Source organism: Narcine bancroftii, chromosome 4 (assembly GCF_036971445.1).
Source record: "Narcine bancroftii isolate sNarBan1 chromosome 4, sNarBan1.hap1, whole genome shotgun sequence".
NCBI lineage: Eukaryota > Metazoa > Chordata > Chondrichthyes > Torpediniformes > Narcinidae > Narcine > Narcine bancroftii.
In genome coordinates, this window is record NC_091472.1 from 281,460,778 (window position 1) to 281,488,137 (window position 27,360).

Sequence of the window (27,360 nt, forward strand, 5' to 3'; positions counted from 1 at the left end):
TAGCTCAGAGGCATCTGAAGTTTCCAAGTACTGGGAGAAAGAAAACAAATAAATAAAATTATAAAGCCTCATTGTTGAACTTTCTTTTCACTTTCTTTCATGTTGTGTGTGTTTTTAAAAACACTGTGATTGTTTCTGTCCTGTATGAAGATGTAGCTGATGAAAAACATTTCTCATTCTGCTTTTTGTTCTCAAATAATCTCCGCTGAGTTCCTTGTATGGTTTTTTGCTTTTGAGTCAGGTTTTGAATTCCATTGAGCAAATTTATTTCCTGATTTGATTATATAATTGTATTTGTATCACTTGTGGCATTATTAACAAAGTTGAATTGATATGAGATCATTTACCAGAAAAGAAGGGAGGGTCTTCCTTCCTTGTCACATGACTAATTTTCTTGTTTTAGACAAGGCTCTGGGTTTGAGCAACTAGTTATTTGGCAGTGGATTAAAGACAGATTCTGTCTCCATTATGATGTAGGTCAGATGCTTGCAAATGTGTGGCAAGAAAGAAAAATCCTTCCTCTAAAAGTGCAAACTGCCACATGCTATAAAGCTGGAAACAATCTGTCATACAAGAATGAAGGGGGAAGAAACTGTTGGTATAGCTTATCCCATATGTTCTGCATAGGATTATGAGTGACAAAGGCTCCATGTGGACTAATTCAGAGTTGCTCTAATGCTCTTTTTTTAAAAAAGCAAATCAGTTCATGTGCAACTTTTGTAAGAAGTCACTTGTACCAGGGAGTGAGGGAGACTTTACTGACAATGTCTCAGAATCCATATAAGAAGGCAGTTTCACTGATGTTACTTACAGAAGAACCCGAGTTTAGGTGAAAGCTGAGAAAGTCCATTTGCAGGTAGTAAGAGATTTCTAAGTAACTTCAGTGATGAACTTTGTAAGAGAGTGGCATTCTTTTTTTAAAATTTTTTTTATTTTTCACACCATAAATCACATTCTTGATCTGAGAAATATTGTGCTTGATTGTTTTGAACATGTTTTTTTTTCAGGCTATGATTCTAAATGCTTTGTGTTGACATGTATCCTGAGAATTTGCATTCAATGTTTGGAACATTTTCTCTTTAATAAATGAAGACATCTCTGATTGTTCCTTCAGTAAACTTGAACAAGAATCACAATGAGAAAAAAATAGACGGCAGGTATAAATTTTATTTTCACATTGAGATATACAAGTAGAGAAATTTACAGTCTTAAAAGTTGGTAGCAGGGAAAATGTAATGTATGTGCTTTCTTCAATTAATGGAGAAAATTGAATTTTATTACTGGTTTGCCCGAAAAGAAATATTTGTCCTCCACACTTGTGACTTTTAATTTGAACTTCCTGCCTTTGAAGGGAGTCAGGTTTCCTATGTCAAACATGTTTAGATCCAATTCTAACTTGTTTTGTTTATATGCTATTCCACAAAATGCATTGTAATAATGTACTGTGATTCATATTTGTTTAATTCTTCATGTTCCATTTTTTAAAAAAAATCTTAGTTGCCACATTTATTCTCCATTTATTCTACAGTAAGCAAATGCAAGTGATTTGTAGATGTTTAGCGAAGTGGTGGTGGTTTGCAGTCAACCATCGGTTTCCAGAAAGTTATTCTTGAGATTTTGTTGGGTGCTTTTGATATTTTATTTCAAAATTTTAAAGATGCATCTTGAAACAAACATGATCTTAAATTTAAGAATAAAGCTCTCAAATGCTCAATTTTGTTCTTTAAGCTATAATTAAGTGTGATTTCAAGTTCTGATTTTTTTTGCCACTTCTGATTTGCATGGCAACATGTGGATCGTACCTTGACATTGGTGTGTGAGCCAGCAACTGACAATGCCCACATATGTGCATGATTCAAAAAGAGCCACTGGATAACAATCAGGAGCAGGATTGTTTCTCTTATATTTGTACTTTCTAACTTTATGGTGCATTTTGAGGACCCAACTGCCATCCAGGCTGAGATTGGTTGAAATTGCACAATTTAGCCATTCAATTTTTGTCTTATTCTTTTGAAACACATGCAAAACTTTGAGCTTAAAAAAGTACCTGAATTAGTGCATTCTTCTAGTTGTACAAATACTGCATTCAGACCTTTTCAAGGACATTCTTAACAGTATATGTGCTGATGGGATGATATTACTAATGGCAAAGTTTATCAAACTTACAATGAGGCTTTGCAAAGTTTTGGCAAGATGATAGTCCTTGGGAAAATAAAAAAAGATACTTAACAGTTTTGTTCTGTTTGAGATGTTGGCTTCGAAGTTATTACTCACCAAAGGGTGGAGGGCTGTTTCACAGCAGTGATTTTTGTAAGGCTGCCTGGCAGTGATATTTTAATATGCACAGTTCCTATGAGATCCTTGGAAGAGAAAAGAGCTGCCTTTTGCCCTTGGCTCTGAGATGTCCTGCCATTACAAATGGCAGAGATCAAGGAGGAAATTAGTTTGGGCAAAGGAAAGATAGAGAGATGGAGGGAGTATCTTAAAAGGGTTGAGAGGATCATACTGGGGATGATTGATGGTATAATTGGCATTGATAGCGGTGGTGACTGATGGGTGTGTGTTGGTGGGGGAAGATTTAGGGAAAGGTCATAGGAAGAGTTGTGGTGCAAAGTAATATTTGAGAGATTTGAGGAGAGGATCATAGGTGGAAGGTGAGAAATGAGAACATTGGGAACACAATAATTTGGAGGGCCAATGACTGTCTGCAGAGTCATGGGAGTCATTACTAATGAAAGGAAATTAAATCATCAACCTGGAAGAAATGTGATACCTTGATCTCCTCAGACATGACGAAGGAATCTTGGAAACTTTCATATATGCCAATGAAGCAGGTCTCAATTCTTCCACAAAGGCCAATGCCATTGCTTCAGATCTGTGCCATTCATGGTCCCTCCAATGCAAAGCATTTATGCACTGATGATGTCAAATGCATGTTGCCACACACTTCCAATGTGTCTCAGCCCCTCATCAAACCTCTTATATTGGCAATCTCTTTACCCTCAGTCCTGATGCAGTAAATGTTGACCCTTGCTTTGCCTCCTCAGCTGCTCCCTGATCCGCTATGTACCTCCGAGTACCTCTAGCAGCAATTTTTCTTGCTTCCAGCATTTGGAGTCCCTTGTGTCTGATTAGAATAATTCAAGTCAGCTGACCTTTACATTAACAGAGTCCTTTTGACAGTGAAGCTTATCTTGGAAGCCGATGCAGCCAAATAGGTTCAAAAGTTAAAACCTGGCACCTAGAGAAATGTAGAAAACCAGCATAGAAACCACTTGTGTTCATATGGTTGTTTTATTCCCCCATTTTGCTGGAAGGCTTTAGCCTGAATGTCTATTTCTGTACACACAAATCTAAGATCATTTATGAACTAACATGCCTCCACAGTGGTTACTCAATTCTAATTTATTTTTTTAAGATTTGGTGGTCTTTTTCAATGCACCTTGTGTTGATGTTTGCTTCACTTTAGATACTAATTACCTCTACAATCATGGCCATAAAGCACCAACTGGGGAACACCTTTGGAGAAAAATCTAATCAGATTTAAATTTTAAATTTTAAAAATATATATTTTGTATTTAAATTTAGACATATAGCATGGTAACAGGCCATTTCGGCTCATGAGTCCATGCTGCCCAATTTGCACCCAATTAGCCTACACTCACTGTACGTTTCAAACAGATGGAGGAAACCAGAGCCCCTGGAGAAAGACAAGGGGAGAGCATACCAACTCCTTATAGACAGTAGGGGATTTGAACCTCAGTCCCAATTGCTAGTTCTGTAAACGCATTGCCCTAACCGCTACGCCAACCATGTCGTCCAATGAAATACACATTTATAATCGTGGCTCAAACATGTTTTGATCATTAATTGAATCAATATCGGATGGCAAATACTGCTTATCCATATTTTTCAGAATACCATGTTTAACTCTTTAAATACAAAGCTTAAATTTAAAATAAAAATAAGATAGGAACCCTCCCCTCCCTGAAAAATGTAATATCAGGCAAATTAAACACTAATGATGAAAGATAGTGGGTGGAAATGCAGTCGCATCCTTCAGATTTGTATCTGCATCCACACCTCTGCCACAATTCTCCCTTCCTTCACAACTAACCCTGCAGTAATTTATTGTAGCGATAATGATTGAAGCTGACAGTTCCTGGGACAAAAGTATTCAGAAGCTGCATTCATAAGAATGAATCAATTAAAATAAAGATATGAATTACAAGCAAATTATTTTACATTTTGCAAGAGTTTATTTTCTAACCTGGTGAAACAGAGCTGTATTGACACACAATGGCTTTAGAGTATTTTTATGTTTTAATAATGCACCAGGTCTGCTGTGTTTAATCAATTACTATTCTATCAATAATCTTGAGTAGTTTTATTTGATTCAGGTGGGGGGAGGTTCAGTTCTATCTCCCAAATGACCAGGGATATGGTTTTTCAATTATTTGTAGAGGTAAAAAAAAACAAACATTTCAATTTTTTAAAATTAAATCAACTACCTCTTCAGCTAATGTACAAAAAGGATTATTTTACATTTTACAAATCTCAAGTTTCATATTAATTGCCCGACATGTGAACAATGATTTTAAGGAAGATCAGAAATTCTTGACGTAAATGTGAAGTGAGTGAAGTGGCCGGTCAGGCACTGAGGTTCGAGCCATTTTGATGGTCAAGCTTCAGTTGCTTGCTGGAAATGGGCTGTTTGCAATAACTTGTTGGAGGGGAAAACTTCCTTGACCCTTTTATAAGTGCCTCCCAATGATCTTTTTATGGACTTCGGATTGTCATTCAACACCTAATTTTGGTGGATAGAAAATGCACTTCATGATCTTAACATCATTTTCTCACAGAAAAATTGAAGTGAAAATTTGCATCTGGAGTTGAAACTAAGTATCTTGCTAACTGGTTGCCGTTTTGAACTCCCTTCATCATATTGTCAGGAGAATTTTAAGAATAAGGTCACCACATCCCTCTGAAGGGATTGGAGTTAACTGTTAAATTGGCTTGTGATGTGTCCATGCAAGGGATAATGGCAAATAAACCGGGTAGTTGTTGGGATTTCAATACTTGCCTTAGACTCTCTGATATAAGGATTGGTTTCAGAAACTTACTGGACAAATTTTTAACATTGGTCAGACATTGGGAAAACGTGAAGCGTAGGAAATTCAGAATAACCTGTGCAAAAGCCAAACCATTCACCAGATGCAAGCTATTTTTTTTGAAAATAAAATCACATCACTTTTTATGCACCAATCTGCTTGGTTTATTTCAGCTTGTGGAAGGCCACTGAATGTCCATCTGAAGCACTAATGTCTCTTTTTTTTTAAAAGATAAAAAAGGTACACGAACCTTTATCCAGATATCTAAAATCCAGAAAGCTCCAAAATCCGGCAAGTGGGGAGAGAGGCGGCAGCGCGAGTCAGGCAGGCAAGGGGGGAAGACCGGCAGCGCAAGTCGGGTGGGCGAGAGACCGGCAGCGTGAGTTGGGCGGCCGGGAGACCGGAAGTGTGAGACGGGTGGGCAAGTCATGTGGGCAAGTCATGTGGGCAAGTCATGTGGGCAAGTCATGTGGGCAAGTCATGTGGGCGAGGGGGGGGGCGAGGGGAGACGACAGGGTGACTGGAAGAGGGTGGGGGTGGATACAGCAGCACAATTCGGTGGGCTTAAATTTGGCTTTTTGAAATCCAGAAAAATCCGAAATTCGGAACACACTGTCTCACAACGGTTCTGGATAAAGGATTGTGTACCTGTACATTCACCAATATAAAACTAAATCTGGTGAAATCTAAGCTTAACCAAGAATAGAGCAAGTTCACACACATTTGAGGTGCTAGTGCATTTTGGGAAATTTACCTCATTTTCCAGCAGGATTTTCATTCTGTAAGATTTTTTGCAGTAGAATCCTACCCAAAGTAAAATGGTGTCAAGAGCAATAAAGCTTCACTCATATGTGAGTGACCATTTTTATTTACTGATCATGATAGAGTTTATTGTCAAACACATTGTATCATTTTAGTATGCCTCAAATTTTTGCATGCTGCAGCTGAACAGATTCTCATAAAGGAAATCTAATGGAATTAAATTAAAAGAGGAAATAAATACATAAAATGATCAATGTTCACAGTAATGCTAGTGCAAATGCTGACTTACAATAGTGCGGACAATCCAAGATTTGTGTCCCAAGCGGAGGTCCAGGGGTCTGAGAGCTGCTGGAAAGAAACTGCTCTTGAACATTGAGGTGCAGGTTTTTAGGTTTCTGTACCTTTTGCCCAAAGAATGCAGTGAGAAAAGGTTGTGAACAGGGTGATGGAGGTATGATGCTGGCTGCCTGGTTGAGGTAGCATCTCTTGTTGATGGATGGGAGGTCAGAAACTATGATGGATCTGGATACCTTCTGCAAACATCTGCATTCCCGGGGCACTTGAATTACCAAACCAGGTTGTGATGCAACCAGCTAGTTTACTTTCCTCAGTTCATCTGTAGAAGTTTGATAGAGTACCAAAGACCTGTCAAACCTTCTCAGACTCCTGAAAAAGTAGAAGCTCTTGTGTGCTTTCACAATGGCCTCAATGCTTTAGGTCTAGGAAAGGTCTTCTGTGATAGGGATTTACATGAACTTTAAGATTCTGATTCTCTCTGCCTCCTTTCCATCAATGAGGACAGGTGCATAGTACTTTTGTGTCTCCTTCATAAAATCAACAATATATTCGTTGGTCTTTGTGATGCTGACAGCAAGATTATTGCCTTGGTGCCACTTGACTGACTTATAATTTCCAGCTATTCAGCCAACAACAATGGTGTTGTCAGTGAATTTGTAGATTGAGTTTGAGCTAAACTTGGCTACACAGTCAAGGGTGCACAAGGAATAGAATCGGGAGCAAAGCACACAGCCTTGGGGTGCCCCAGTATTGATGGTCATAGTGGAGGTGCTAATGTTGACAATCCACTCTGATTGTGGTGTGTTGATGAGCAAGTTGAGGATCCAGTTGCAGAGGGATGTAGAGAGGTCCGGGTCCTTTAGCTGGCATGAAATTTACAAGTATGATGGTGTTGAACACTGAGCAGTAGTTAATGAACAAGCTTATGTTGTTCCTGTGGTCTAAGTGGTTTAACGCCGAGTGGAGGGCCAGCGAGATGGTATCTGCCATTAACCTGTTATGACAATAGGCAAATGGGAATGGGTCCAGGTCCTTCCAGAGATGGGAATTGATTTGCTCCACTACCAACCTTTCAAAGCACTTTATCGTAATGGACGTTGTTGCCACTGACCAATAGTCTCTCTTTGGAAAGCGGAATGATAGATGCCCTTTTAAAGCAAGAGGGAACCTTTAACCACAATAGCACAAGGTTGAAAATGTACACAAAAAATTGCAGCCAGTTGGCTTGGACAGGGTTTAAACACTCAGCCCAACATCACCATCTGATCCAGATGCTTTCTGAGGATTCACCCTCCTGAGAGTTCTGGTCACCTCAACCTCAGAGACTGGGAGCACAGTTACTGGGGATTGTAAGGGTTCTTCATTGTTTTCTCTTTTGAAGCGAGCAGAGAAGTCATTGAGCACATCCAGAAATGATATATCACAATTGATGGTACTGCCTTGTTCAACCTTGAAGGATAGATATAACGGTGTGGAAGCCCTGTCACAATTGCTGGGTGTCTCTCTGAGACTTCAGCTTGGTCCAGAATTGTCTCTTTGCATTGGCGATGGCCTTCTGGAGGTTGTACCTGGACTTCCTGTGTGTTCCTGAATCTCTTGACCTAAATGCCGTAGATCAGGTCTTTAGTAGTTTGTAGGTCTCTTGGTTCATCTGTGGCTTCTGATTTGGATACACCCAGATAGTCTCAGTAGGAACACCCTCGCCCACACATTTCCTGATAAAGTCCTTGCCATGCAATGTACAGAGAAACCTTCAGGATGAAGGGTTGGATCTGTAGAATTGAGAATGAGCATATCTTGGAGCCCTCTGTGGCTCTTTTAAAACCATCAAGTTACACAAATACCATTCATTTCAAAACAGTGTGATTTGAAGGGCCATCTATCAAACTGCATGTTATCCTCAATGAGATCTGTGATCTCCTACAGCTACAAATATGAACATGTGCAGCACATCCTTCCTGGCTCAGGATCATGTCAAACTACAGCTGCTGGTCTCTGCTGCATCTCACAGGTTGATGTTTGCTGCTGAATTGAGCATAACACCCAAGCTTCATAATCAAGATGAGGAGATCAGGTCTGGCTTTCCAAGAGTCCATAGGCAGAACTTGCCTGAATGTTTGCCTGCATTGCAGACTTTCCAAAGTTCAATCCTGTTCTCACCAAGATGTCCCTGTCAACCTTCTGTTAGGTGTGCCTAGCTTTCAATAAATAACTGAAGAAGAAACCATTCTGGAGCTATGGGGAATGAGGAAAGTTGGAAATAATTGTATAACTCTTTCAAAGAGCTGGCAGAAGAATGGTGGACTGAATAACCTCCCCCTGTACAGTTTCATTACAGTGCACACAAGCTTTTCGTGTACAGAACATTACTTTTGTTTGATGTAGTCATCCTTAAAGGGCTGAATATTAAAGAAGAATTGACATTTGTTTTCTGTTCATGATGTGTGAACTGCAGATTCTGCTTCTTTGTACTCCTTACCTAATGGTAAATGATAAAATATGTTCATTGCCTCCAACTGTTAAATCACATATGATTGATAATAAATTTTAGGTTTAAAAAAAAATAGATTGTGTTCCTCCAGCCATTCTCTTATATATGACTTTTGTGTTGTTAACTGTACTTGACATATGTTGCCTTCAAGGCTCCTCGTACTTCGACACAATCAAAAGCTGCAGATGAACTTCGGGGTTGAGGAAATCTGACAGAATGATGTTATCCATCTAAAAGACATGGATCATTTATTATTTCAGTCACTGTTTTCAATCTATGCTCACCTATAAATTCTTTTTATCTTTAGGCAAGCTCCTTACACCACAAAGAAGATATTTTATGCAAAATCCCCAATAATTTTCAAAAACTTGGCAATTTTGGCTTTTCATGTTCAAAGGGAGAAAGGATGATTGACTGCATTGCCAACTGAAGTGTACATTAGGATTTGAATTTATCCATTTCTCTGCAGTATGGGAAGCTGGAATACCTAAACATTTCTCTATATTTATGGGTAGTTGGAAATCTCTGGTGGATTATACCATCTCCTTCCATTTTATACAGAAATTTTGATGGGGAGGAAAATGAACAGTTCCTGCCAGAAATTCTGCTGAATATAATACTTCATCATGATTTCATTCAAAAGTTGAATATCACTCGATCTTTACTTGTGGAGTTGTATAACATGGAAACCAGTCCTTTGTTGTTCTTTCTCCCTTCCCCCAGTCCCCCACACAACCCTCCCACCCTTGCCTTGCTAGTAACCAATATCTATTACTCATTTCATTTCCAACAATCGGGCTGCAGCACTCTATGCCAAAGCATTTCAGATTCTCGTCTTCATGTGACAGTACCTGCCTCTGTCACCTCCTCACCCAGAAATCTTTTTAACTCCCTTCTAAATCTCATCACAGGAAATCTGTGCCTTCTGCCGACCTTGTCTAAAAGCAGCCATCCTTAAAATAATTTCACCATAAATCAAACATTCCTAAATTACTTAATATTGGATGTGTTTCAACTTGCTTGATTTCAGAATTTATATGATTTCAGCCAAGATAAATTTGTAAGCTAACTTTGAAACATCTAAAGGATGGGAATGTAGAGAATGTGCAATAAGATGTTCATTATGCCATATGATTTGGGCTGAAGGAAGCAATTGAGTAATTATTTGGAGAAAGTAATTTCAAGAAGTCTTAAGATTTTATTTGTTAACTGTCAAAACTAATTTGGAGATCATGAGCCGAACTGCATTTTGAAAATGACAAAAGTCATAAGAATGATGTAATGGAAAGAATCATTCAAAAATCTTCTTTGAAACATGTCAGGTAGACTTTCTACTTTAATTATACACTTGTTGAGGTAGAAGGTGACTACCATTAATTTTTTTAAATGAGTTTACTAGGATTAATTCTCCAGCAATTGATGGTTATAAATACTCTCTCCCAGCTTCAGATATTCAGTAAAATGCCAGTGTGTTTAGCATCCCATGCTGCCAGGCTAGTAAAGTCAGATAAAGTAACATACACATCAGACTGTTAATAAAAGGCTTGTTCTAAGCATTTTAGGTAAGACCATGTGAAGTTTTGTGATGGGAAATATTGCCAATTAAAGAGACATTAGAAGTGTATGTGGAGTCCACGCTGCTGAAGATCCAGCTGCGCTGGATGGGTCACGTCTCCAGAATGGAGGACCATCGCCTTCCCAAGATCGTGTTATATGGCGAGCTCTCCACTGGCCACCGTGACAGAGGTGCACCAAAGAAAAGATACAAGGACTGCCTAAAGAAATCTCTTGGTGCCTGCCACATTGACCACCGCCAGTGGGCTGATATCGCCTCAAACCGTGCATCTTGGCGCCTCACAGTTTGGCGGGCAGCAACCTCCTTTGAAGAAGACCGCAGAGCCTACCTCACTGACAAAAGGCAGAGGAGGAAAAACCCAACACCCAACCCCAACCCACCAATTTTCCCCTGCAACCGCTGCAATCGTGTCTGCCTGTCCCGCATCGGACTTGTCAGCCACAAACGAGCCTGCAGCTGACGTGGACTTTTTACCCCCTCCATAAATCTTCGTCCGCGAAGCCAAGCCAAAGAAAGAAGAAGTGTATGTAAAATTTCTAAATCCAGTTTGGTGGGGAAATTATTTCAACTGAAAAAAAAATCAACAAGGTACAATAAATAAATATGTGCTTAATTAGCATATGTTATAAGAATATGATCAGATTTAATTAATAAAGCAACAAAGACATCAGGATCAAAATTTATTGTCATGAACAAGTCACAAAATTTGTTGTTTTGCAACAACATATTAGAGCAAATATTCATATTATAAACAATCTTCCAACAATAAATATTAAAAACAATAGTGCACAAAAAGTAAGGCAGTGTCTTTGGTTCATTGATTATTCAGGAATCTGATGGCAGTGGGGAAGAACCTGTCCTTGTGCTGCTGAGTGCTTGTCTTTAGGCTCCTGTACTTTTTCTCCCAATGGTAGCAGAGTAAAGAGGGCATAGCCTGGGTGGTGGGGGTCCTGGAGGATAGAGGCTTTTTTTAAAGACACCACCTCTTGTAGATGTCCTCGATGGAGTGAAATCTGGTGCTTGTGATGCCGCAGGCTGAATTAACAACCCACTGTGGTTTTTTCTTGTCCTGAACTTTGGCACCTCTGTACTAGAAAGTGATGCAACCAACCATAATGCTCTCCATAGTACATCTGTAGAGGTTTTCAAGAGTCTTTGGTGGCATACCGAATCTCCTTAAACATCTCACAAAGTATAGCTGTTGGTGAGTCTTCTTCATGATTGCATTAACATGGAGACTCCAGGACAGTCCTCGGAGATGTTAACACCCAGGAATTCAAGGTTTTTGACACTCTCCAATACTGAACCCTCAATGAGGATTGGGTCATGTTTCCCTGACTTCCTCCTGAAATCTACAATCATCTCCTTGGTTTTGCTAATGTTGATTCAAGGTTGTTGGCATGACACAATTTAACGAGCTGATCTATCTCCCTCCTGTACACTTCCTCATTGCTATTTGTGATTTTGGTGACTCGGTATATTTGTAGATAGCATTGGAATCGTGCCTGGCCACACAGTCATGGATGTATGATGAGTAGAGCAGTGGGCTAAGCATTCATCCTTGGGGTGTGCCTGTGTTGATAATCAGTGAGGAGGAGATGTTGTTTCCAATTCATACTGACTGTGGTCTTTCGATGAGGACATCAAGGATCCAGTTGCAGGGGGGTGGGGGGGTGCAAAGGCCTAGAGTTTATAGTTTCTTGACCAGCACTGAGGGAATAATGGTGTTGAAAGATGAGCTATAGTCAATGAAGAGCAGCCACATATATATGAATTGCTGTTTTCAAAGTGATCTAGAGCAGAGTGGAGAGCCAGCAATATTTCATCTGCTGTGGAGTGAATTTGATGATGGGCCAGTTGCAGTGGGTACAGACTTTTGCTTAAGTAAGTGTTAATTCTGGCCATGAATAGCCTTTCAAAGCATTTAATCACAGTAGCTGTTAGTGCTACTGAGCGATCAACTGAGTCAGATGTTGGTGGGTTCTAACCCCGTGATGGATTTGTGAACATAAGATGAAACAACATATTGAGAAACGTGGTACTGCAAGGAATATAATTGGAGTTCTAGTCTCACATGCCAATGGAAACAACTTTCCTGCCTCTATCTTATGTTATGAGCGCAGAGGACCCATAAACCCAGTAGCAATAGATATTCACCAAGACAAATGGTTACTTAAACAAATGTTTTTAATTATCTTTAAACATGAAAACAGAATCACACTAAATTGTCACTATTAACTAACCTAACTTAAACCCCTTCTAATTCTAAGCACACATGTATGTAATGTGTATGTAAGTTTAGAAGGGTACTTTGATTCACAGTCCAATCTCAATTCACATTCCTCCAAGTTCACTGGTTGCAGGCAATTCTTTTACTGTGCACAGAATTTAACATTTATGAAGTTCAACAGGCTTTGGTGCTTGAAAGGTAATTGGTTACCACTCAGAAAGGTTCTTGTCAGTTTTCAGAGAGAGATTTGTTGTTTGCTGGACACCCACAACTGATTCCTTGTAACCAGCCACTTCAGTGTCTTGCAGAAGAAACTTTCCCCATCAGGGTTCTCTAGATGATAACCTCTTTCTTTCAGGTCACCACAGAGTTCCTTTTCATTTCTCTTATTTCAAGTGAAACATTAGGCAGCCAGTCATCTCCTCTTGTATGAACCACAAGGGCTTTGACCAGGCTGAACTAAGCACTCACAACCTGTCTTCGAAATGGGGGTTTTCTACAAGCTTGCCAGCTTGTCCTGTTCCAGTTCCAGCTACTGCTGCTGTAAAACTGCAGAACTGAATTATCTCTCTCTCTTCCCCCCCCCCTCTCTTTCTCTCTGAGAAAAAGTCTGTTTTACTCTCTCTGCTTGCAAAATCACATGACCCTCTTAGAACAGCACGTTCCACTCCAGACAGCCTGTGGCTCTGACGAGTTCTTTCATCTGTTGCCTCTTTGTAAACAACAACCATTAGTGATGCTCTTGGGCTTTCTCCAAAGCTTTTGTAAAGGCTTTTGGTGCCATTCTGTCTAGCATGAGCAGAGATCTAGTGTTTTAAATATGATCTGTTTTAAAGTGTTTGTATGTGTCCTACACTTAAAAAAAACCCCAATATATCTCCCAAAAACATATCTATAATCTGTCACACTTATCTATCCTTTTCATAATGTTATATATTTATATTATATCTCCTCTTGTTCTTCTGAATTCCAGACAACCCAATCTCATCATAAGTCGATCACCTCATATCTGGAATCAACCTAGCGATTGATTTGAATATTTCTCAAATATGCTGACAAGCAGCATCCAGTATTCCAGATGCAGAATCACCAGCACCCTTTATAGTTGCACCAGGACCTCCAGCTCTTAAATTCAGTCTCTCCAATAATGAAAGCCAACATTCCATTTGCATTCTCTATGCTGTGTTGCTCCTCCAAACAAACCTTTTGTGATTCACGCTCAACCTCTCCCAAGTCCTTCTGCAAATGTTGAAATCTTTCACTATTTAAGTAATAATCTGACATTCTATTTTTCCTTCTAAATTGGATTAGCTTGCATTGACCAACATTGTACTCCATCTGCCAGACTCTTGCCCATTCACCTGACCTTTCAACCATCCCTCTGCAGCCTCTCTGTATCCTCTGCACAATTTCCTTTTCAACTAAATTCAGTGTATTCAGGTTCAGATAAAGATCGAGGCACAAAATGAACTGTAAAAATTCTGCAAAGATACAGACGTTGACAAAAAGCTCAAGAAGTTGTGAGGCAGTGATTTGGGAAATATGAAGTTTTCTTTGTTGGTAAGAGTATTTGAAAAGCAGAATATGAGACTAGAAGTTAATAAATATTGGATTTTGGTGTGCTTGATTATGAATTACATTCAGAACATTTTTCCACAGGTAAAATTGTCATATACAAGAGGAGTTAAACAACTTCATTTCCTACCTCATTCCTACACTGACATGTCTGTCCATTGCACTGCCATATTGAGACTACCCGCAAATTGGAGGAACAAACCTTATATTCCATCTGGGCACTCTCAAATATGATGGTATCAACATGGACTTCTCTGGCTTTGGTTAGGCCCCTCCTCCCTCCCCCTCTCTTGCCCCCCCCCCCCACCGCACCGTTTCAGAACGCCAAAGGAAATGGGCCAGTGACAATTTTTCTCAAGCAAATTATTTCAGTAACAATTACGTGTCGAACAGTGATTCTCAACCTTCCCTTCCCACTCACTTATCACCTTAAACAATCTCTTACTCCTCACAGAGCACCAATGGCATAGAGATTACTTCAAGTGGTATGTGAATTGAAAGATAAACTTTGAGAACTACTAATTTAATGGTGAAATATCTATCACGTGCAAGCTGGCAATATTTAGTTCGATTTGGACATTCTGTTAGGATTAGACATGTAGGCTGAAGGGCCTGTTCCTGTGCTGTATTGTTCCGTATCCTATGCATATTTAATTACATTGTTAAAATGCAGTTAAGAATCTTAAGCCTTTATAACAAGGAGATTAAAACATGAGTTTAAAGGTCTTGCTACATTTGTATATGGTTTTGTAGAGATTATACTCGTTTCATTTGCGTCTAGGAAAGATATGCTTAATTTACAAGATTAATCATTTCATATGAGGAGAGACTGAGCTCAAAAGCCTGTGTTCCGTGGAGTTGAAAATTTTCTACTCCAGGTAATGATGGACATTCAGTTGTTGAGGATGTTTGATGTTAATAGATCTTTTGAACAAATAGAAAGCAGAAAAATAGACTCGAATACAAATCAGGAACTACCTTATTAAATGAAGCAACATGCTAGATTGGTTAAATGGGTTGATTTTAATCCTCTATGTGTTCTAATTAGTTCCACATTAAATATTTAAGGTGATTATAGCTGGGTGCCTTATTACTTATTCTCACTTAAGTACATTTACATTGAGTGACAATTTATATTTATCACAGCATGCTTCTATTATTTTGCAAGTAGATCAAATTAATACAAGACAAATAACACTGACTTCTTTTGAAGAACAAAAATAATGTAACTCATTGTGATTTAAATCCACATTTTTTGTCTTGTTGAAATTTAGAGATAAATTAGACTGATTATTTCAGTTAATTCAAATTGAATGGTGCTGTTTGAAATTCTTGTTTGGGTTTCCTCACTCTTCTTGTCCAGTTCTTTCTGCCATTCCTGCTGCCAGCTTCCACAGCTACAAGATAGTCGCCTGAGGATGATTTTCCTTCCCTCTGTGGTCCCACCTTTTATCTCCCTCTGACAGCACAGCTGGGATCAGGAACTGACTGTGTGTGGGATTGTGATTATAATTAATATCCTATAACTGCTTGATACAGTGTATTATAGTTTCAAAACAATGCACCACAATTTGCTGGATGTCAGGAGTCACATTTATTACTCAGTAACAGTAACAAAAGATGCATATCTATGAAGCATGATGTGCATTGCTTCTGTTTGAAGGTGACATATCAAAATTAGGCATATTTTAAAACCACAATAAATAATTACCATTCCTAAGAAGTGACAGTTAGTGAGTCTCAGTAAGATTAGCGGTGCAGTGTTTATAAATTATATTAAAAGCGATTTCTTTGCCTTGAAAATATTGGAATTAGATCTGAATTAATACCTGGCATTCTTTAAAAAAATCTTTGTTTGTTTCAATTTAAAAAAAAAGTGTTAGTACAAAGGATTTAAGATTCAATAAATAATTGCACAAGGCATTAAAATGGAAGCTCAATAACTCTACACATGAAAATATTTGGATTGCTTGACGTGATAAATATTTTCAGAAATTAATTTAAAAAATAATGAGCGACAGAGTAATTGATGATTTACACTTGCTTTTAGGCGGAAAGTCCTATTTCATTGCTCACAAACATTAATTATTCTCTTCATGCCACATGTTTAAAATATTATTTTCAGCTAATACATACTTCATTGCATTTGATTTATTCAATTTGCACATAGACTGCATTAACTAGCCAACCTCAACACTCCACTGCAACTTCCTTTGCACCATCTAAATATCTGATAACTCCTACAAAGGTGGTTGGTTGTCATTATTTTTTCCATTCTGTAAAAGGGAATGAAATGCTGCATTTATTAGCCAGATTTTAAGTTCAAATACAATTTTATTTATTAGTTAGTTATGGAACTTATTGTTTTGCAATTGGATAAGTGTCTAAAAAATTACAGTCTGGTTTACTGTTGATTGCTTTTGAAAATCATATTATTGTCATTTTTTAGCTCAAAATTAGTTAGGCTTGTTTATTTCCATAGGACCGAAGAATAAAGATTTCTTTCATTTCTTTTAATCAATGCACAAGCAAGCTGCAGGAGCGCTGGAGGCGATCCACAGATACTCAATGTCTCAGAAGGGGCACCGGGCAATACTAATGGCCACTCTTGCCATACAGCAGGCAAAAAAGAATTTTGTGAAATATTAAATTTTCTGCATTATTACATGAGAATAAAGGAGTCTTGAAAGCACGCATTCATATATAGTGTTGAGTTGCAGAAAATTGGCATGAGACCTTTGATGCTGGAATGCAATATCTTTGACTTACATCAACTGAAAATGATGCAGGATCAATTTGAAAGGAAAGGATTGAAAGTTTGGTGTGAAGTGTGTTACATTTTAGAAACTCCAGATGTTTCAAATTTAATATTAACAATGTTATTGCTGCAGCATAACAAATGTTGCAACTGATTTCTGTGCAGCCAAGTTCCACAAACACAAGAGGGATAATAATGTGTTAGTTAGGTTTTGCTAATCTTGCTTAAGGATAAATATTGGCAACAACAGTAGGATAATTCATCTGTTCATCTTTGAAGTCGTGCCAAGGGATGCTTTGCATTCACCTGAGAGGATAGATGGAGTATTGGTTTAAGTACCATCTGAAATATGGTCTCTCCAAATTGTAGATCTCTTTCAATACTGCACTGAACTATTGACCTACATTTTGTGCTTAATTGTTTACAGTTGAACTTGGACCCACGATCTTTCTCCCAAGAGAAAAGTGTGCTACTGTTCTATCATGTCAGAACATGGATGTTGCTGTCCTTGAAAGAAGAGCTTGTATTGTACAGCAGTGGAGCTTGGAAGGTTTGCTGAAGCAATACAATCTCCAGGAAATGTGTGAAAATAAATTGATTTGATTCACTTTCAACTAAAAATTACTTGCAACTTCAAAAACGTATGAGGGTGTAGGTTAGTGAGGTGTAATTTGCGTGGTACGGACTCGGGGCCAAATTGACCTGTTACAGTGCTATAGGTCTAATTAATTAAAATTAAAATTAGATGCACTGGAATTTCTGTTTTCAGTTTGAGTATCAGCTACAATTGTCATTTTCAAGACCGCTGTGGAGATTCATTGCTGATCATGCATTTATCTTCCAAATCCACTTTCATGTCAACGTCTGATGTAAACAATTGTGGAGTTTCTCATTGTTAGTGCTTTTGAGGGTTTTCATTCTTTCTTGTCACACATTGGATTCAGAAGTTAGTCATCAATGAGGGAATTCAGTTGATGCCATTTGTTCATTCCTCTTCCCACCTTTTATACCTCTTGCCCTCCATTTAGATTACTTGTTTTTTTCTCCTTCCACCCTTTTTCTTTCTTTATCTCTGTTTTATGTCCCTCTAGTGTGTGTGTCTTTGCAACAGTGTCTATTTCAGTCATGTTTGTGCAGCTGCGGGAAGAAAATTGGAAAGGTCAGCAGGGAGCAGTTTCCAGGCAGAATGAGCACAGAGGGAGATGCGGGAGAATACTGCTTGGCTTCTTTGTTTTCTATGCCACTGATGCACTTCCCACCCTTGAGCACAACACTTAGTCTGATGAATATGTTGGTGCAGCTTTGCTTTAGCATACATCTGCCAGGGATTGTAGTAAATTACCAGCAGGTGTAAGTTGGTCTTCGGTCATCTGTAAAGAGTGGAAATCCATGGTAGTCAGTGAAAACCACTGGAATATATATCATCCAGGGAAATGGGAAAATAAAGGAATGCTAAATTCCTCACATTTTAAATCAAAACTTTCATGCTGGTTTAAATGTATCGTGCTGTTATTTTAATGATAATTATGCTTTTTACACAGAAATCCCCCAATATTGTAAGAAAGACCCAGCATTAACCCAGCTTTGGTCGTTTACACTGAAACAAACAATGCTATCATAATGCTGGGTCAGTGTGTCATTTTACACAACAGGCCAGCATTCTGGGAGCAAAAGAGGCAGGATGCATAACATAACAGTGTCGGGATCGAGTGTCATGAATAACATATCGTATTTCATGGCATGTTAGACCCACTTTTCCCCTCCAAAAAAATGACTCAAAAATATTCACTTGGTCTTAGATGCAAAGTTGAAATCAGGGCTGTCGTGGGGGAGTGGGATCTGTGTGGGGGTTGGTGGTGGACTATCAAGAGGCTCTCTCGGTGGCCCGCTGTCAGTTACTGCACTAGTCATTGTTGTTTTGAGAAAGTGTCAGGTTCAAGAAAGATGAGTCTCAAATCAAGGGTTTGCAATCAAATGTTACTTTTATTAACACACAATTAATATAAGAGCATGGGAAAATCATAGCAGGAATAAAACACACGCACACAATTTAGAAAAGAGCATGGGAAAATCTACTACAAGTATTAATCTATAGCAGTGGATTTCAAACTTTTTCTTTCCACTCACATACCACCTTAAGTAATATCTTGCTAATCACCGCCATCTATCATTGGGGGCTGGTGGCGGGCTGTTGGGTTGGGGAGGAGAGAACAGGGCTTTGAGCTTCAGACTATTCAAATTGAGGACAAACCTACAGACCAGCTTGCTCACAGCACGTTAATGAAAGACACCTGGGTACAGCTGAGAGTGGGGCAGTATGTAAACAAACTGTGCAATACAGAGCAATCAAAGAAAATCAATAAAGTGCACAAGAGTCCTTAAATGAATCTGTGAGTTTGTCATTGAGGAGTCTGATGGTGGCAGGGTAGCAGCTGTTCCTGAACCTGGTGGTGCGGATCTTGTAGCACCTATCCCTCTTTCCTGATGGCAGCAGCAAGAACAGAGTATATGCTGGGTGGTGAGGGTCTTTGATAATTGCTGCTGCCCTCTGACGGTAGGATTCCCTGTTGTTGTACTCAATAGTGAGGAGGATTTTGGCTGCAATGTCCTGGGTTGTGTCCACTATCTTTTTGTGGGCTTTATGCTCAGGGGTATTGGTGTTCCCATACTAGACCATGATGCAGCACACTTTCCACCACACATCTGTTGAAATTTGCCAGGGTCTGATTATACCAAATCTCCACAAACTCCTGAGGAAGTAGAGGCACTGACATGCTTTCTTCATTATGCCATTGGTGTGTTGGGTCCAGGAAAGATCCTCCAAGATAGGGGCTTTGGGCTTTGTGTAGAGCCAGTGAGATGGTATCTGCAATAGGCAAACTAGAATGGATCCATGTCGCTGCTCAGACAGGAGCTGATATGCTTCAACACCAGCCTTTCAAAACAGTTTATCACTGTTGATGTTCATGCTATAAGTAGTTAGTCGTTAAGGCAGGTTACTGCACTCTTCTGGGGCACTGGTAATGATTGACGGCTGTTTGAAACAGGTGGGTACCACCCCTTGCTGGAGTGAGATATTGAAGATATTCATGAATACGTTTGTAAATTGATCAGTGATGCGCTAACAATAACTCAAAAGATGAGGTTACCTGACTGATGTGCTTTCTGTTTATGGTAATAAAAGCTTATCTCATGTTGCTGTCCTGAGCTTGTTCTTGGGGAAGGGCTATGGTGTGGCCGCCTTTATTAGGGGAATCAAGGGGAAGGAAACACAGGTACAATCAGCAAGGGGCAGGCCAGCCATACACATACAAACAGTATCACCAGTGGTTCCTCCATATTTACCCCCTCTTTTAAAAAGAAGTTCGGAGGGGTGAAACGGGTTCTACGCCCATCACAAATTCAGTCTGTCCGGTGGTCTTGTCCACTGTTGTGAATGTTGTAACTCTGGCTGTGGCTCAGCTGTTGACTCCAAGATAGTCTGGTTATTGTCGCTGGGTGGGGTGTCTGTCGACTGAACTGAGACAGATGGGGTGGGGGCTGCGGTAGGGTGATGTGTTGTGGTTGTACTGGTTGGTCAGCAAGCATCCTGGGGTCTCCTGCATGTGCCATGTCCCAGATAGACACAGTGTCCTCTTGCCCATCCAGGCATTCCACATAGGTGTATTGGGGATTGGCATGGAGGAGGTGGACTCTCTCATCCAGAGGTAGGACTTGCGGCTTCTCGCATGCTTCCAGAACAGGGGACTTCAACCAGGATGGTAGCGTGATCTGTGATGTGGACTTCCTGGGGAAGGGAAACCACCTTTCATGTGGGGTGGCTTTGGTGGCAGTGCAGAGGAGGGATCTGATTGCATGGAGTGCTGCAGGGAGGACCTCTTGCCAGTGGGAGATAGGCAGGTCTTTTGATCTCAGGGTGAGGAGAACGGCCTTCCAGATGGTAGCATTCTTCCTTTCCACCTGGCCATTCACTTGGGGGTTGTAGCTGATGATCCTGCTCATGGCGATACCCCTGGCCAGCAGATAGTGGCGTGCTCATCACTTAAGAAGGAGCGCCACAAGTCGCAATGAATATAGCAAGGGTATCCAAACAGAGTGAAGAAGTTGAGCAAGGCTTTAATGACGGTGGCAGGGGTCATGTCCGGGCAGGGAATGGCAAAGAGAAAATGTGAGTACTCGTCAATGATGTTGTGGAAGTACACGTTGAGTTTCAAAGAGGGTGAGGACCCTTTGAAATCCATGCTCAGGCACTCAAAGTGGTGGGTGGCCTTAATCAGGTACGACTTGTCTGTCTGGTAGAAGTGTGGTTTGCACTCTGTACAGACCTGGCAGTTTCTGGTCATTGTCCTGATGTCCTCAATCAAATAGGGGAGGTTGCAGGCTTTGGTGAAATGGAAGAATCTGGATGGGTTGTAAATAGTCTATCTGCACACTGGTCCAGATCCCTCGGGACAGGGCATCTGAAGGCTCGTTAAGCATTCTGGACCAGTACAAGATATCATAGTTGTAGGTGGACAGTTCGATTCTCCACCTCAAAATCTTATCGTTCTTGATTTTACCCCTCTGCTTGTTATTGAACATGAAAGTGAATGCACATTGGTCAGTCAGCAGGGCAAGTCATTTGCCAGCAAGATAGTGTCTCCAGTGCCTGGGCCTCCTTGATTGAGGAGTCCTGGATCTCAGGGCCATGGAGGGTGCAGGAGAAAATTGCTATGGATCTGTCCGCCTGGTTAAGTGTGGTGGCCAGGGCAAAGTCAGACGCATCACTCTATAACTGGAATGAGATAGATTCGTCCAGAGCATGCATCGTGGCCTTGGCAATATTGATGTGGCTGAAGACTTTACGGGTCTCTGCCAACAGGGGAAAGGAGATGGCTTTTATGAGGGGATAATCCTTATTGACATAGTTGGTTACCCACTGGGTGTAATAGGAGAAAACCGCCAAGCACCTTTTCAGGGCCTTGAGGCTGTGGGGAAGTGGGAGCTCCAACAGTGGGTGCATGCAGTCAGGATTGGAGCCAATAACTCCATTCTCCATGATACAGCTGAATCTAACTAGGTGTGATGTGTGGAATACACATTTATCTTTGTTGTAGGTGTGGTTAAGGCTTTTGGCTGTCTGGAAGAATTTCCAGAGTTTGTCATCATGGTCCTGCATATCTTGGCCACAGAAAGTGAGATTATTGAGATAGGGGAATGTGGCCAGCAGCCTGTGGTCATCTACCATTCAGTCCATCTTCTCTGAAGACAGAGACTCCATTGGTGGGGACCCTCAGAAAGTAGTAGAGGTGGCCATGCGCCTTGAATACAGTGTACTGGTGGTCCTCCGGGTGGATAGGGAGCTGGTGGTAAGCTGACTTTAAGTCAATGGTGGAAAATACCTGATATTGGGAGATTTGGTTTACCACATAGGCTATGCGGATGAGGGGGTACCTGTTTATGGTCTGACTGTAGTCAATAACCATTCAGTGTTTCCCCCCACTCTTAATCACCACTACCTGAGCTCTCCAGGGGCTGGTGCTGCATTTGATGATCCCCTCAGTTTAGAGCTGTCTCACCTCAGACTTGGTAAATGCCCTGTCACCAGTGCTGTACCACCCACTCTTGGTGGTGATGGGCTTGCAGTTGGGAGTGAGGTTGGCAAACAGATTGGGGGGGCAAATCTGGAGGGTGGAAAGCTCACAGGACATGTTTGAGGGGAAGGTGGACGGTTTGAAAATTTTCGGTTGCAGATCATGTGGGGGGGTGTGGCCTGTCATATTCCATGGTGATACTCTTAAGGTGGCACTGAAAGTCCAACACCAGTAGTATGGGCATGCAGAGCTGTGGCGTCACAAGGAGTTTAAAATTTTTGTACTCTGCGCCACGCATGGTCAGCATCACTACACAGCTGCTGGGATCTCTGCCGAGTGGGACTTAGAGATCATGGGGACTCCGTAACTCACTGGTGTCACCGTGTTGGGGTATATGGGTTCCATGCTCCAGCTATCGAACAGGTAGCTCGTCTTGTGCCCATTTACCTCGATGTCCATCATTGACCTGATGAGGGCTGCTTTGGTCAAGAGTAGCATCATTGTCTGATCCGTTATATTGCCTCGTGGTCTGGTAAGGTGGCAGCCCCCACGGTGAGCATGTGGTGCTGTTGTTTGTCGGAAGTGACGGTCCCCAATGCTTCCAGGTGGCATTGCTTGGATTAGAAGATTGCTTGGATTTCCATACCTTCATGTAGTGCCCATTCTTCCCACAGCTGGAACAGACCATGTCCTTCACCAGGCAGCACTTCCTGGGGTGCTTCTGCTGGCTGCAGAAGTAGCACTTCTGGTGCTCGCTGGCAGTGGCAGCCATAGTCAGATCAGGACCTGCGGCGGCCTGCGATCCTGTATCTCAAGATGGCAGCATCCGTGTTCCTCACACGACGATTGTGTTATCGGTCGAGAAAGAGTCCAAGTTGCAGAAGGTTACTGTAACAGAGTATATAAGAATGTTTTGGGGAGATAAATTGGAAAGGTTTGTTAGAGTAGGTTACATACAAACACTTCAAAACAGATCTTATTTGAAATACTGGAGCTCTGCTCATGCTAGACATATCAGCTTCACAGCTTTTGCAAGAGCTTTGAAGAATGCTCGAGACTTCACTAATAGATTGTTGTTTACAAAAGGCAGCAGATGAAAGATCTTGTTGGAGCTGCCTTCTGTCTGGAGATGTTCTAAGAAGGTCACGTGGTATTGCAAGCAGAGAGAGTCAAACAGGCTTTCTCTCAGAGAGAGAAAGATAGACAGACAGAGATCACTTCCACAGTGTTACAGCCAGCAGAAGTAGCTGGGACTGGGACAGGACAAGCTGGCAAGCTTGTGGAATGCCATTTTAGAAGACGGCCTGGTCAAAGCCCTTGTGGTTCATGTAAGAGGAGAGGACTGGCTGTCTAATGTTTCACTTGGGAATAAGTGAAACAAAAAGGATCTCTGGTGACTTAAAAGAAAGAGCTTATCATCTGGAGAACTCTGATAGGGCAAGTTTCTTCGGCAAGACACTGAAGTAAATGTACCACAAATCTCTCTCTGAAAACTGACAAGAATCTTCCATTTACCTTTCAAGCACCAAAGCCTGGTGAACCTCATAAATTTTAAATCTGTGCACAGTATAAGAATGTCTGCAACCAGTGAACTTAGAGGAGTGAGAAGTGAGATTGGACTGTGAACCAAAAAAGTTGTATAAACTTATACACACATTGCATATATGTGTACTTAGAATTAGAAGGGGGTTAAGTTATCTATTGCTGCAGGGTTTTGGGGTCCTCTAGGCTCGTAACACTACCTCCAGAGTTTTAACTAGTTCGATGGCTTTCTGCAGGTTCAGCTCACCCTGTTCTAGCAGTCACTGGTGAATGTAATATCATCTGATGCCTGCTGCACAGGCATCTCAGATCAGCTCCTCTGTGTACTCTTCTGCTCTTCTTCTGCAAGCCTGTCCGAGATCTCATAGGACCCAATGGTAATCGTCGATCAACTCCCTGTGATGCTGCTTACATGTAGCTAGGTCGTGCCTGGTGTACACCCCATTCACCTGGGCCATTTCACAATGTCCATCGCTTTGGTGAATGTTTTGTAGTTTCTGACCATCAGGTAAAGCATGGTGCATGACCTGTGAGAACAGCAAGTGCAGCTTGTCTGCGTTGGATTGGGCGATCTTGGTGGAGGCCTGCAGAAACACGTTGAAGCAGTGTAGCCATAATTTGAACTTGTCAGATGTTTCCGGTGATTGCAGGCCGATTTCCAGCCTCTCTGCTCTCAGCAACTTGTCCATTCCAAAACAAATTATGGTAATAAAATTGATACTGTATCAGGCTTTTTTTATAAACAGGAGACACGTCTAATGTTGTTGACCTGAGCTTGTTCTCTGGGAGGGGTTATGGCATTGCCACCTTTATTAGGGGAATCAAGGGGGAGGAGCCACAGGTACAATTTGCAAGGGGCCGGCTGGCCATACACATTCAAACAGTATTATTATTGGTTCCAGTACAATCAGCACAGGTCTTTAGTTCTTGGCTAGGAACTCCATCCAGACCAGATGTTTTCCTCTGATTCACTCTCCTGAAGGCAGCACGCACGTTATTCTCAGATACAGATGGGGTGGGACCATCAGGGGACGTGGGGGGCGTGGAAGCATGGTTCTTCACTGTTTCTGTCATCAAATTGAATGTAGAAGGCATTGAGTTCCTCTGGGAGAGAAGCTTTGACATCAGCTAATATGTGAAGGTCTGTCAGTGACTGTCTTCAATGCATTTAGTAACTGAATATTCACACCCTCCTTCTGCAGAGTTCTGGACTCAGCACCCTTTGATATATACTTTTTATCTCATTCATGAATGATCAAGCCCTATTTTGAAAGACCAAAAGCCACCCCACATCTGTCCTGTCAAAGCCATGAATTATGTATTTATGTATTAAACCATCTCTCATTCTCCATCCAGTAATACACCAGTGCTTTACCCACCTACAGAAACAATGAGTCTAGTTGAGGATGCATCACTATTTCACCACCAACCCATTTCATCTCCAGGTTATTTCAAAATTCTACAATTATGGGAGCATGCATAAACATCCAAGATGGGCTAAATCCCAAGTGCCTGCTGGTCAGATATTTCCTAGTGAACTACTCGCTGTCAGCCAGATCGACTCTGCCTTTTACCTTTGCAGTATAATTGCAGCTCAATCTGGCAGACTTCAGGTCAAATCAGTGATGTACTGAGAATGGTACCTTGCTGGGTTGGTTTGGACCCAGCTGCACTTTATGATGGCCCTCGCCCCTCTCCATAAGTGGCCCACAGCAACACTAACATTTTGCAGATGGGTGATCTCAACTACTGCAAGGCTTCCATGACTGTTTCACCAAATGGAGGGGGCCAAGAATGGCTAACATTGGTGTTGTCAGTTAATTTATAGATTACGTTAGAGCCAAAATTGGCTATGCAGTCCTGAATGTATAAGGAATAAAGCAGAGGATTAGCACAACAGCATTGAGGTGCACCTGTATTGAATGGGGAGGAGGTAATGTTGCTAATCTGCACTTTACATTAAGTTGCATAAATTTCTAAGATCATGATCATTCTATTTGTTTGGATCAAATTTAGTTATTTGTGATTCCAACTAATCAGGATGACTAATAAATAGATCAGGTGTCAACCTTTTAATGCTTAAAAATTGTGCAAAAAATTAATTACATTCAATTAAATTGTTTATTGTCATGCGCAGAGATACAGAGAATTTAAGGCTCTGACTTTCCATAATTGTCAGTATTGAAGACACAGCTATTACTATTTGGAACTCTGCAGACTGTATTTCAATACAACATTTAGATGGGGAAAAATCATTATGATGTTTTAAATGGTAAACTTTCCTCATTATTTTTGTAGTTGTTAAGAATAAACAGTACCTTCACGACGAATCAAATTTAGGGTGAAACCCAGTTCTTACAAAAAGTTGCGAGGTTTATAATAACATTCCAAACATACTGTATGTTATTAAATTCAACACGAACATTAATCGTTAAATCCTTCAAAAAGAGACTTGTTTTTGATAGTAAAGTAGATTTACATTTTTGTGCAAATCTTTTAAGTAGGACTAAATGATTAGAATGATAAACGTACCCTTGTTGTTACCTAATGGATTTTAAGTTTTTAATTAAGCCTTGTAAGTCACATGTACAGAAGTTGTGAGGATATAAATCTTTAATCCAGGATATATATTAAAACTGCATATGGGAAAACTCCATGTTGATTATTTTGATGCAAAACAGCTTTGATAGTTTAAAATATTTAATAAGTCTCTGTGTCTTTATTTGCTTATTTAATGAGTAATACATTTTATTTAACCAGCAATCATTGCAAGATTCATATAACTTTTTGAAGATGCTTTGAATGAGCTTTTACATCTTGTAAGATTTATACATACCATATAAATAACAAGTCATCTGTGATCTGAAGCAATCACAGGAATGTTTGGATTTTATGTCTGGTTATATGTCTGCATATTTTGCACTGAGAACTGGAGAACCCTGTTTTGTCGATTGTACTTGTGCAGTCAGAGGACAATAAACTGATAATGTATTGAATGTTGTTTCACATTTCACAACTGCACAACAAGAAGTGCTTCAGGCAGACCAGTGCCCTGTTTGTCTTTCCAGAACAATATTATAATTCATGTATGTTGATTAATTAAATAGTGCAAAGAGAAATAAATTGGGGGAGTGTATGAATAAAGTTAGCAACTAGCATGCCACAAGAACAAAGAAGTATGCCCTTCAGCTCACAGAGCTGTTCTGACCATCAAACATCCTTTTACTCTCATCCCATTTTTATTTCAGCATTCTAATCAAATTCTCTCAGACTTGACTGCTCAGCTACACACCAGAGGCAATATGCAATGGCCAATTAACTAAGCATTACACATGGAGCCACTATGCCAACTCCACCTAGACAGCACTGGAAATTGGGATTGAATTTGGCTCCTGGAGTTGTGAGGCAGTATCTCCATTAGCTGAGCCACTTTGCTACCCATTAT

The 27,360-nt window shown here is 40.5% G+C and overlaps 1 protein-coding gene across 6 annotated transcripts in view; it reads left to right on the forward strand.

Moving 5' to 3' along the window:
- The window catches only part of nckap5l (NCK-associated protein 5-like), a 538,388-nt gene that overhangs the window by 134,632 nt on the left and 376,396 nt on the right, over positions 1 to 27,360 (forward strand). The window contains exon 2 of one of the 6 annotated variants that reach the window (XM_069935210.1): positions 1,115 to 1,157. The exons of the other annotated variants lie outside the window; for them this stretch is intronic. The gene's annotated coding sequence lies outside the window, so the exon portion shown is untranslated. The remainder of the gene's footprint in view (positions 1 to 1,114; positions 1,158 to 27,360) is intronic. 6 annotated transcript variants of the gene reach the window in all.